General features: G+C 37.5%; 1 non-coding gene across 1 annotated transcript; it reads left to right on the top strand.

The window, feature by feature from the left end:
- Positions 1-3065: 3065 nt before the first annotated feature.
- LOC112739518 (small nucleolar RNA R71) lies at positions 3066-3173 on the top strand. Its single transcript, XR_003170453.1, has one exon. It is a non-coding gene; the product is annotated as a small nucleolar RNA R71 (small nucleolar RNA).
- Positions 3174-12408: the final 9235 nt, after the last annotated feature.

Raw genomic sequence — 12408 nt, 5'->3', positions numbered from 1 at the left:
TTGATCAAAGTTGACTCTCCTTGTGTAGGGGCGTGCATTCTCTTCCATGTATGGCAAGTTGAACGCCAACCTCACATTCTCCGGACTAAAATCTAAGTATTTCCCCCGAACCATTGTAACATAGTTCTTTGGATCCGGGTTCTTACTTTGATCATGGTTCTTGGTGATCCATGCATTGGCATAGAACTCTTGAACCATTAGGATGCCGACTTGTTGGATGGGATTTGTTAGAACTTCCCAACCTCTTCTTTGAATTTCATGTCGGATCTCCGGATACTCATTTCTTTTGAGTTTAAAAGGGACCTCAGGGATCACCTTCTTCTTGGCCACAACATCATAGAAGTGGTCTTGATGGGCTTTGGAGATGAATCTTTCCATCTCCCATGACTCGGATGTGGAAGCTTTTGTCTTCCCTTTCCCTCTTCTAGAGGATTCTCCGGTCTTGGGTGCCATCAATGGTAATGGAAAAACAAAAAAGCTATGCTTTTACCACACCAAACTTAGAATATTGCTCGCCCTCGAGCAATAAACAAAAGAATAGAAGAAGAAGAAGAAATATGGAGAGGGAGAGGGAGATGTGGTTTCGGCCAAGGAGAGTGTAGAGGGGTGTGTTGTGTGAATTTGATGAAGAATGGAGGTCTTTATATAGGGAAGGGAGGGGGGTTAAGGTTCGGCCATATGGGTGGGTTTGGGTGGGAAATTGGTTTTGAATTTTTGAAGGTAGGTGGAGTTTATGAGGTAGGTTTATGGGGAAGAGTGGATGGATATGAGTGGTGAAGAGGTGATGGAGAAGAGAGATTGAGGTGATTGGTGAAGGGTTTTTGGGGAAGAGTGTTTATGGGGTTGTGTGAAAGAGGGGTGAGAAGAAGTGAGTGGAGGTAGGTGGGGATCCTGTGGGGTCCACAGATCCTGAGTGGATCCTGTGGGGTCCACAGATCCTGAGGTGTTCAAGGATTTACATCCCTGCACCCATTAGGCATGTAAAAATGCCTTTGTACACAACTCTGGGCGTTCAGCGCCAGGTTGGTGGCCATTTTGGGCGTTCAACGCCCATTTGTGTGCCATTTCTGGCGTTGAACGCCAGAACCATGCCTGTTCTGGCGTTCAGCGCCCAGAAGCTGCCCATTTTGGGCGTTCAGCGCCAGAACCATGCTCTGTTCTGGCGCTGAACGCCAGACAGATGCTCCTCCAGGGTGTGATTTTTCTTCTGCTGTTTTTGATTCCGTTTTCAATTTTTCTATTTATTTTGTGACTCCACATGATCATGAACCTAAGAAAACATGAAAAACAATAAAAATAAGAATTCGATAAACATTGGGTTGCCTCCCAACAAGCGCTTCTTTAATGTCAATAGCTTGACAGTGGGCTCTCATGGAGCCTCACAGATGTGCAGAGCTTTGTTGAAACTCTCCAACACCAAACTTAGAGTTTGGATATGGGAGTTCAATACCAAACTTAGAGTTTGGTTGTGGCCTCCCAACACCAAACTTAGAGTTTGACTGTGGGGGCTCTGGTTGACTCTGCTTGGAGAGAAGCTTTTTCTGCTTCCTCTCCATAGTTGTAGAGGGAGATCCTTGAGTTTTAAACACAAGGGAGTCCTCATTCCATTGAAGGACTATTTCACCTCTGTCAACATCAATCACAGCTCTTGCTGTGGCCAGGAAAGGTCTTCCTAGGATGATAGATTCATCCTCTTCCTTTCCAGTATCCAGGACTATGAAATCAGTAGGTATGTAAAGGCCCTCAACCTTTACTAATACATCTTCTACTTGTCCATAAGCCTGTCTTCTTGAGCTGTCTGCCATCTCTAGTGAGATTTTAGCAGCTTGCACCCCATAGATTCCCAGTTTCTCTATTACAGAGAGGGGCATGAGGTTTATACCTGAACCAAGGTCACACAGAGCTTTAAAGATCATGGTGCCTATGGTACAAGGTAATATGAACTTTCCAGGATCCTGTCTCTTCTGAGGCAATGTCAGTTGATCCAGATCACTTAGTTCATTGATGAACAAGGGAGGTTCAACTTCCCAAGTATCAATGCCAAATAATTTGGCATTCAGCTTCATGATTGCACCAAGAAACTTGGCAGTTTGCTCTTCAGTAACATCCTCATTCTCTTCAGAAGAGGAATACTCATCAGAGCTCATGAAGGGCATAAGGAGGTTCAATGGAATCTCTATGGTCTCTAGAAGAGTCTCATATTCCTTTGGTTCCTCAGAGGGAAGCTCCTTATTGACCACTGGACGTCCCAGGGGGTCTTCCTCCTTGGGATTCACGTCCTCTCCTCTCCTCACAGGTTCGGCCATGGCGCTTATGTCAATGGCCTTGCACTCTCCTTTTGGGTTCTCTTCTGTATTGCTTGGGAGAGTACTAGGAGGGATTCCAGTGATCCTTTTACTCAGCTGGCCCACTTGTGCTTCCAGATTTCTAATGGAAGACCTTGTTTCATTCATGAAACTTACAGTGGCCTTAGATAGATCAGAGACTAGATTTGCTAAATTAGAAGCATTTTGTTCAGAGTTCTCTGTCTGTTGCTGAGTTGATGATGGAAAAGGCTTGCTATTGCTAAACCTGTTTCTTCCACCATTATTAAAGCCTTGTTGGGGCTTTTGATCCTTCCATGAGAAATTTGGATGATTTCTCCATGTTGAGTTATAGGTGTTTCCATAAGGTTCACCTAAGTAATTTACCTCTGCTATTGTAGGGTTCTCAGGATCATAAGCTTCTTCTTCAGGAGAAGCCTCTTGAGTACTGTTGGATGCAGCTTGCATTCCATGCAGACTCTGAGAGATCATATTGACTTGCTGAGTCAATATTTTATTTTGAGCCAATATGGCATTCAGAGTATCAACTTCAAGAACTCCCTTCTTCATAGGCGTCCCATTGCTTACAGGATTCCTTTCAGAAGTGTACATGAACTGGTTATTAGCAACCATGTCAATGAGTTCTTGAGCTTCTGCAGGCGTTTTCTTTAGGTGAATGGATCCACCTGCAGAAGTGTCCAGTGACATCTTTGATAGCTCAGATAAACCATCATAGAATATATCCAGGATGGTCCATTCTGAAAGCATGTCAGAAGGACACTTTTTGGTCAACTGTTTGTATCTTTCCCAAGCTTCATAGAGAGATTCACCTTCTTTCTGTCTGAAGGTTTGAACATCAGCTCTAAGCTTGCTCAGCTTTTGAGGAGGAAAGTACTTGGCTAAGAAAGCCGTGACCAGCTTATCCCAAGAGTTCAGGCTGTCTTTGGGTTGAGAATCCAACCATAATCTAGCTCTGTCTCTTACAGCAAAAGGGAAAAGCATGAGCCTGTAGACTTCAGGATCTACTCCATTAGTCTTAACAGTATCACATATCTGCAAGCATTCAGTTAAGAACTGAAAAGGATCTTCAGATGGAAGTCCATGAAACTTGCAGTTCTGCTGCATCAGAGAAACTAACTGAGGTTTCAGCTCAAAGTTGTTTGCTCCAATGGCAGGAATGGAGATGCTTCTTCCATGTAAATTGGAATTAGGTGCAGTAAAGTCACCAAGCATCTTCCTTACATTATTATTATTTTCGGCTGCCATCTCCTCTTCCTGTTCGAAAATTTCTGAAAGGTTATCTTTGGATTGTTGTATTTTAGCTTCTCTTAATTTTCTCTTCAGAGTCCTTTCAGGTTCTGGGTCTGCTTCCCCAAGAATGTTCTTATCCTTGCTCTTGCTCATATGACAAAGAAGAAGGCACAGAAAAATAATAATAATAATAATAGAGATTCTTTATACCACAGTATAGGGATCCCTTTGTGAGTGGAAGAAAAGAGGAGGAGACAAAAAATGTGATGTAAAGGAAGAAACACAACTGTACGGATGGAAGAGATGTGAGATGAGATGTTAGGATATGAATGAATAAATAGAATAGGATGGGGGAGGTATAATTTTCGAAAAATATTTTGAAAAAGAGTTAGTGATTTTTGAAAAATGGTTTTTGAAAAATGTTAGAAATTTTCGAAAAATTTTTAAAATTTAAAAAAATAAAAATAATTAGTTAATAAAAAAGAAATTTTTGAAAAAGAGGGAAGATATTTTCGAAAATTAGAGAGAGAGAGAGTTAGTTAGGTAGTTTTGAAAAAAGTTAAGAGACAACCAAAAAGTTAGTTAGTTAGTTGAAACAAATTTGAAAAGATAAGAAGTTAGGAAGTTAGAAAAGATATTTTTGAAAAAGATAAGATGAGAAGATATTTTTGAAAAAGATATGATAGAAATTAGTTTTTGAAAAAGATTTGATTTTTTTTTTAAATCTCAATTAATGACTTGATTCATAAAAAAATCACAAGATATGATTCTAGAACTTAAAGTTTGAATCTTTCTTAACAAGCAAGTAACAAACTTCAAATTTTTGAATCAAAACATTAATTGATTATGTTATTTTCGAAAATTTGGTATAAAAATAAGAAAAAGATTTTTAAAAAATATTTTTGGAATTTTCGAAAATAACTAAGAATTTTGAAAAAGATTTGATTTTTGAAAAAGGATTTTGAAAAAGATAAGATTTTCAAATTGAAAATTTGATTTGACTCATAAGAAACAACTTGATTTTAAATATTTTTGAAAAAGTCAATCCAAATTTTCGAATTTGAGGAGAGAAAAAGGGAAAGATATTTTTTTGATTTTTGAAATTTTTATGAAAAACATGAAAATTATGCAATGCCTGAACTTTTTAGATCAAAACATGTGATGCATGCAAGAATGCTATGAATGTCAAGATGAACACCAAGAACACTTTGAATGTCATGATGAACATCAAGAATATATTTTTGAAAAATTTTTAATGCAAAGAAAACATGCAAGACACCAAACTTAGAATTCTTTAATGCTTAGGCACTAAGAATTCAAGAATGCATATGATAAACATGAAAAGACACAAAACAAAAAATTATCAAGATCATACAAGAAGACTTACTAAGAACAACTTGAAGATCATGAAGAACACTATGAATGCATGATACTTTCGAAAAATGCAAGATGCATATGCAAGTGACACCAAACTTATGATATGACTCAAGACTCAAACAAGAAACACAAAAATATTTTTGATTTTTATGATTTTCTAATTTTTTTTTGAATTTTCGAAAATTAATTGAAAAAGGAAAATAAGGATTCCAAAATTTTTAATATGAATTCCAGGAATCTTGCATTCTTAGTCTAAAGCTTCAGTCCAGGAATTAGACATGGCTCACTAGCCAGCCAAGCTTTCAATGAAAGCTCCGGTCCAAAACACTAGACATGGCCAATGGCCAGCCAAGCTTCAGCATGTAATTTAGATATGACATGCCTGACATACTCATTCCCAAAGGAATAGACATGGCTTTACAGCCAGCCAGGCTTCACATGCTTCATGAAACACTAGAATTCATTCTTAAAAATTTTGAATCAAATTTTTGAAAACATTTTTATTATTTTTTTTTCGAAAACAGATGAGAGATTTTTGAAAATATTTTTGAAAAATTTTTGAAAAGAAAACAAAAAGAAAATTACCTAATCTGAGCAACAAGATGAACCGTCAGTTGTCCAAACTCGAACAATCCCCGGCAACGGCGCCAAAAACTTGGTGCACGAAATTGTGATGTCCAGGCTCAAACAATCCCTGGCAACGTGAGCAACTCGGTGCTGTTGCCGGATCAAAAGGGAATCTGGCACTGATGTTACCGGACCAAAAGCTTGCCGAAAACTCAAACAATCCCCGGCAACGGCGCCAAAAACTTGGTGCACGAAATTGTGATGTCCAGGCTCGAACAATCCCTGGTAATGGCTCCAAAGCTTGGTGCTTTGATCTTAATTCATAATTGTCACAACTTCGATACAACTAACCAGCAAGTGCACTGGGTCGTCCAAGTAATACCTTACGTGAGTAAGGGTCGAATCCCACGGAGATTGTTGGTATGAAGCAAGCTATGGTCACCTTGTAAATCTCAGTCTGGCAGATATAAAGTGATAATGGTGTTTTCGAATATTATATAATGAAATAGGGATAGAGATACTTATGTAAATCATTGGTAGGAATTTCAGATAAGCGAATGGAGATGCTTTTCGTTCCTCTGAACCTCTGCTTTCCTGCTACCTTCATCCAATCATTCTTACTCCTTTCCATGGCTGGCTTTATGCAAGGGCATCACCGTTGTCAGTGGCTACATCCCCTCCTCTCAGTGAATAATATGCTCACGCACCCTGTCACGGCACGGCTATTCATCTATCGGTTCTCGATCATGCTGGAATAGGATTCACCCTCCTTTTGCGTCTGTCACTAACGCCCAACAATCGCGAGTTTGAAGCTCGTCACAGTCATTCAATCATTGAATCCTACTCAGAATACCACAGACAAGGTTTAGACCTTCCGGATTCTCTTGAATGCCGCCATCATTCTAGCTTACGCCACAAAGATTCTGGTTAGGAGATCTAAGAGATACTCATTCTAGCTTAATTCATGTAGAACAGAAGTGTTTGTCAGGCACGCGTTCATAGGGGAGAATGGTGATGAGCGTCACACATAATCATCACCTTCATCACGTTCTTGGGTGCGAATGGATATCTTAGAAGCGAAATAAGAAGAATTGAATAGAAAATAGTAGTACTTTGCATTAATCTTTGAGGAACAGCAGAGCTCCACACCTTAATCTATGGAGTGTAGAAGCTCTACCGTTGAAAATACATAAGTGAAAGGTCCAGGCATGGCCGTGTGGCCAGCCCCTATGGTCTAAGAACAATGCGTTCAAAGATGATCCTAAGATCCTAAGATGATCAAAAGATTAAAACTGAGACCAAAGATGGTCAAAAAGACTAGTAAAAGGTCCTATTTATAATAAACTAGCTACTAGGGTTTACATGAGTAAGTAATTGATGCATAAATCCACTTCCTGGGCCCACTTGGTGTGCGTTTGGGCTGAGCTTAAGTGTAGCACGTGCAGAGGCCATTTGTGGAGTTGAACGCCAGTTTCTGTGCCAGTTTGGGCGTTCAACTCTGGTTTTGGATCCTTTTCTGGCGCTGGACGCCAGATTTGGGCAGAAGGCTTGCGTTGAACGCCAGTTTACGTCGTCAATTCTTGGCCAAAGTATGGACTATTATATATTGCTGGAAAGCCCTGTATGTCTACTTTCCAACGCAATTAGAAGCGCGCCATTTCGAGTTCTGTAGCTCCAGAAAATCCACTTTGAGTGCAGGGAGGTCAGAATCCAACAGCATCAGCAGTCCCTCTTCAACCTCTGAGTCTGATTTCTGCTCAAGTCCCTCAATTTCAGCCAGAAAATACATGAAATCACAGAAAAACACACAAACTCATAGTAAAGTCCAGAAATGTGAATTTAACATAAAAACTAATGAAAACATCCCTAAAAGTAACTAGATCCTACTAAAAACATACTAAAAATAATGTCAAAAAGCGTATAAATTATCCGTTCATCACCCTGCAGGACCTACACAGTATAGATAATGACAAAGCCAAGTACTTCCAAAAAAATATAAGAAAATTTAACTCCATGTTTTCATTTACATCAATGGCTGGAAAAGTTAATCATGCTATCAATAACGGGTCAGCACCCCAAAATTTTTTTATTGAGTGGTCAAAACTACCATTCCATTGGAAGCTTAATTCCTTCTGACAATAATAGGCCAATGTTTGCTCAACTATATATATATGACACTAAGAATGAAGTGCAAAACAGGGTAACTACCGTGAGGTAATTCCTGTTTATTGTTATAAATCTACATCTAAAATAATTTATTATCCACATAACTTAAAAATGCACTATAATTGTTCATCTCTACGTGTACGTAATACATTGTACAATATGTTTGTTCTAATTTTAGCTCTACAGAAGCATCAAATATTGTTAACTATCAGATTGTGACTACTCTTAAAGAGATGTTAGATGTGCACAATCCTCTTGCAAAGACCTTTCGGTTTGCTAGAGATAGATTTGCAGAGGGTTCAAACCCAAAAATCAAATTAAAGCTAATCAGAAAGTGGAATAAGGATGGAAGAGTATATAACTCACCAACTATGTCTGAGGTTGCAATTTTAGTTGTAGGGGACATTGATGACTCAATTTTTGAGAGGGATATTATAGTACAATTCATGTCAAACAGGTTGCAAAGGATTGATGTTCTACATCCGTTGTACTTGGCTCTTCAATATCCGTTATTATTCCCTTACGGAGAAGATGGTTTTAGGGTTGGCATCAAGACATCCATTCATTATGGACTTGATGCTAATAAGAAAAGGAAGACTATCAGCATGAGGGAGCTTTTTGCATACCGAATACAAATTTGATGCAATGAATCACCAATACTTTTACAATCAAGGAGATTATTTCAGCAATTCTTAGTTGATGCATATACTATGATCAAGGCAGAACGACTTAGCTTCATTAGACATAATCAACCAAAACTAAGGGTTGAAAAGTATAATGCACTACATAAGTCTTTGGTTCGGGGAGAGGCAAATGCTGTGTCAACTGGGTAGAGGATAATCCTTCCTAGCAACTTCATTAGAGGACCTAAATACATGTTTAATAATTGTAAAGATGCCTTTGTAAAGATGCCTTTGTAATTTGCAAGTATGCGGGTTACCTAAGTTACTTTATCACTATAACATGCAACCCTGAGTGGGATGAGATTAAGCGTCTTTTGAAAGATATAGGATTCAAAGCAGAAGACTGGCCTAACATAGTTTCAAGGATTTTTAATATCAAGCTGAGTCAATTGATTGCATACTTCAAGCAAGGAAAGTTCTTTGGCAAAATATCTTGCTGTAAGTATAGATAATGTTATGTTTAATTACATGTTGCCTCATTTTTTTAATTGCTCGTCTTATTTGTAGACGTGTGCACAGTTAAATTCCATAAGTGGAGTTTACCACACGCTCATATACTATTGTTCATGCATCCTCTATTTAAACTGAAAACACTTGAGAATATAGACAAACATATATTAGCAGAGATCCCTGACAAGCATAGCAGGCCTAAACTATATGCAGCAGTTGAGAAGTTCATGATCCATGGTCCATGTGGCAGGCATAACAATACCAGCCCATGCATGTCCAATGGTCGTTGCTCCAAATTTTTTCCAAAACAATTTAGATTAAGGACTGTAATTGATGAGGTAGGCTTCCCCAAGTATAAAAGAAGAGACAATGGCAGAACAATCATGAAGAAAAACATAGTTCTCGATAACTCATACATTGTCCCATACAACCGATCGTTGTTGCTAAAGTATTGTTGCCACATCAACGTTGAGCATACATGTCAAATATTGGCAATAAAATATTTTTTAAAATATGTTCACAAAGGAAATGATCATGTCATTGCTTCTTTCTAGCAGAGCAACGAAGAAGGGCAACTTGAAAAGGTTATTGATAAGATCAGGAATTATTATGATTGTAGGTACATATTAGCCTGCAAAGCTGTTTGGAAAATATTTGGGTACGACATACAACAAAAAAAATCTTCAGTAATTAGATTACCTTTTCACTTGCCAGACGAACATCCGGTGGTTTTTAGAGACTATGAAAATATAGTTGACGTCATTAACAGGATGGACGGCAAGCCTACAAAGATGCTAGCTTGGATGCTTGCAAATAGGTTATTTCCATTTGGTCGTACTCTTACATATAGCCAGTTTTCAAATAAGTTCGTGTGGAAAGAAGACATTTCTTTGTGGATGCCAAGGAAACAAGGCTTCTCAATCGGCAGACTTACTCATGTTCCACGAGGAAGTGGTGAAGAATATTACCTAAGACTTCTGCTCAACATTCAAAAGGGGTGTGTAAGTTTTGTTGACATATGTACAATTGCAGGCATTATGTATAGCACGTTCAAAGAAGCATGTTATGCATTGGGCCTTCTGCAAGATGACAAAGAATTTGTTGATACCATCTTGGAAGCAGGTTACTGGACTTCTGCAAACTACATCCGTGACCTTTTCGTGGTGCTCTTATTGTCAAATAATATGGGTAGACTGAAAATGTGTGTCAGCAATGTTATGATGTTTTGTCTGAAGACATTCTTTACTTTCAAAGAAAATCCATGCAGTCTGTAGGTAAATTGAATTATTACATCTTTGTTCCTGGTGCTAATTTATATTAAATTCAAGTAATTCATATCTAATCAATATGTGCGTCGTTGTGTATCCTTGATAGACCTGCAACTATCCAAAGACCAGATAATGAATATGACTCTTTTAAAGATAGAGGAAAAACTACAGGCTAATGGTAGATCACTAAGAGAGTTTGATGGGATGCCTTTTCCAAGCTTTAGCACTATTGAAGAGTTAGATGATCAGTTAATCATGGATGAACTAAACTTTGACGTCAATGTTCTGCGCAATTAGTTGGATACAAACTTAACAAACATGAATGTAGATCAAAGGAAAGCATTCGATGTGATTATCAATGCTGTAAATGGAAACCAAGGTGGCTTTTTTTCGTCTATGGGTATGGTAGAACCAGTAATACATTTCTTGACAACACTCTCTCAATGGCTCTAAGGAGCAAAGGGGAAATTGTTCTGAATGTTGCATCTAGCTGTATTGATTCTTTATTTCTTTCAAATGGACGCACTGCACATTCAAGGTTTAAGATACCCTTGGACTTGAATGAAGACTCGGCTTGTTGCATTAAGCAAGGAACCTCATTGTCTAAACTAGTTTGCAGAGCAAAATGTATTATATGGGATGAGGCACCGATCTTGAATAAGCTATGCTATGAAGCTGTCAACAGATGTCTAAGGGACATTGTTAGGTTTGAGCCTTACTATAATCCAGAACTACCATTTGGAGGAAAGGTTGTGGTTTTAGATGGTGACTTCAAGCAAATTCTACCTGTAATTCTAATGGGTCTCGCCAAGATATTGTCCAAGCAGCCATAAACTCATCTTACCTATGGCAACACTGTAATGTATTAAGACTAACAATTAACATGCGTTTAACTATTATAGCAACTTATACATCACTCATTGATGTTTCTCAATTTGCTTCATGGCTGCTGGACATAGGTGATGCTATTGCTGGAGATTCCACTGATGGTGAGTCTATTGTGGTAATGTCCGATGAAATTATAATTCAAGATTTCGACCAATTGGTTGACTTTGTTTATCCCAACCTGTTGGTTAATATTAACAACACATCATTCTTCAAAGATCATTCAATCTTGGCCCCAATGCTAGAAGTTGTCAACGATGTTAACTCATTTATAATGCAACGTGTGGATGCCGATGTGAAAATTATTTAAACTCAGATACTTTGTGTCTCGAAGAAGGAAACATAGAATCTGAATTGGATACACTTACACCAGATGTCCTTAATGCAATTAATTGCTCTGTTTTGCCGCCTTATGAATTGACTCTGAAAGTGGGTCTTCCGGTCATGCTACTGCGTAACATTGATCAGTCGAACGGGTTATGTAACGGAACAAGATTACAGGTAAAGAGATTAGGTAACCATGTAATTGAATGCATGACGCTAACAGGAGGCAAAATAGGCCAAGTCGTTCTGATACCACGAATGAATATGATTCCCAATAACCAAGCTTTGCCATTTAGATTCCAACGCAGACAGTTCCCGATCATTGTCTCATTTGCTATGACCATTAACAAATCTCAAGGACAGACCTTAAGCACAGTTGGATTGTATTTACCTAGACTGATATTTACACATGGTCAACTATACGTTGCATTATCAAGAATAACGTCAAAGAGTGACTTGCGTGTGGTAATTCAGAATACTGGATCATTGTCGTCAAACTCGACAATAAATGTTGTGTATAGAAAAGTATTCCAAAATATTTCATGACCATGTCAGTGCAGTATATAGTCTCTATAGCCTCATTGTATTCCAATTGTATTCTAAGTACTCTGAACTCAAAGTTAATAACATTGTGTTCGTATTTCTATATCATATATAACATAATTTCATTCCTTGGTGGCATACTCGTGGCACGACGGAATGCACTAGCAAATCTATAATAATTTCAAATTTTTATTTAAATTAATTAAACAAATTATTTATCAAAATACATAAAACACAATATATTTATTAATATACACAACTTGTTATATTTTTTAGTACTATGACCCAAATTTAATTAAACAAATATTCTATATGACATGATAAAAATTAAATATATGGCACGTACTGATGTAATTGAAGCAAAAAATCTAATCTTACATGTCAATATCTTAATATTTAATTTAACTACTTATATCTAATTATTCTGACATGTTGAATAAATTACATAAATAAATATAATATACTCTCATATATCTTTTAATTAATTAATTCAAAATACTCTCTTAAGTTCTAACATATAAACTAATTAATAAATTCTAAATATATAAACTAATTAATTTCACAAATTAAAAGAGACAAAAACTGATTTTG

Source organism: Arachis hypogaea, chromosome 13 (assembly GCF_003086295.3).
Source record: "Arachis hypogaea cultivar Tifrunner chromosome 13, arahy.Tifrunner.gnm2.J5K5, whole genome shotgun sequence".
Classification (NCBI taxonomy): domain Eukaryota; kingdom Viridiplantae; phylum Streptophyta; class Magnoliopsida; order Fabales; family Fabaceae; genus Arachis; species Arachis hypogaea.
The sequence above is the reverse complement of the archived record's forward strand: the minus strand, read 5'-3'. Positions and strand labels throughout refer to the sequence as shown.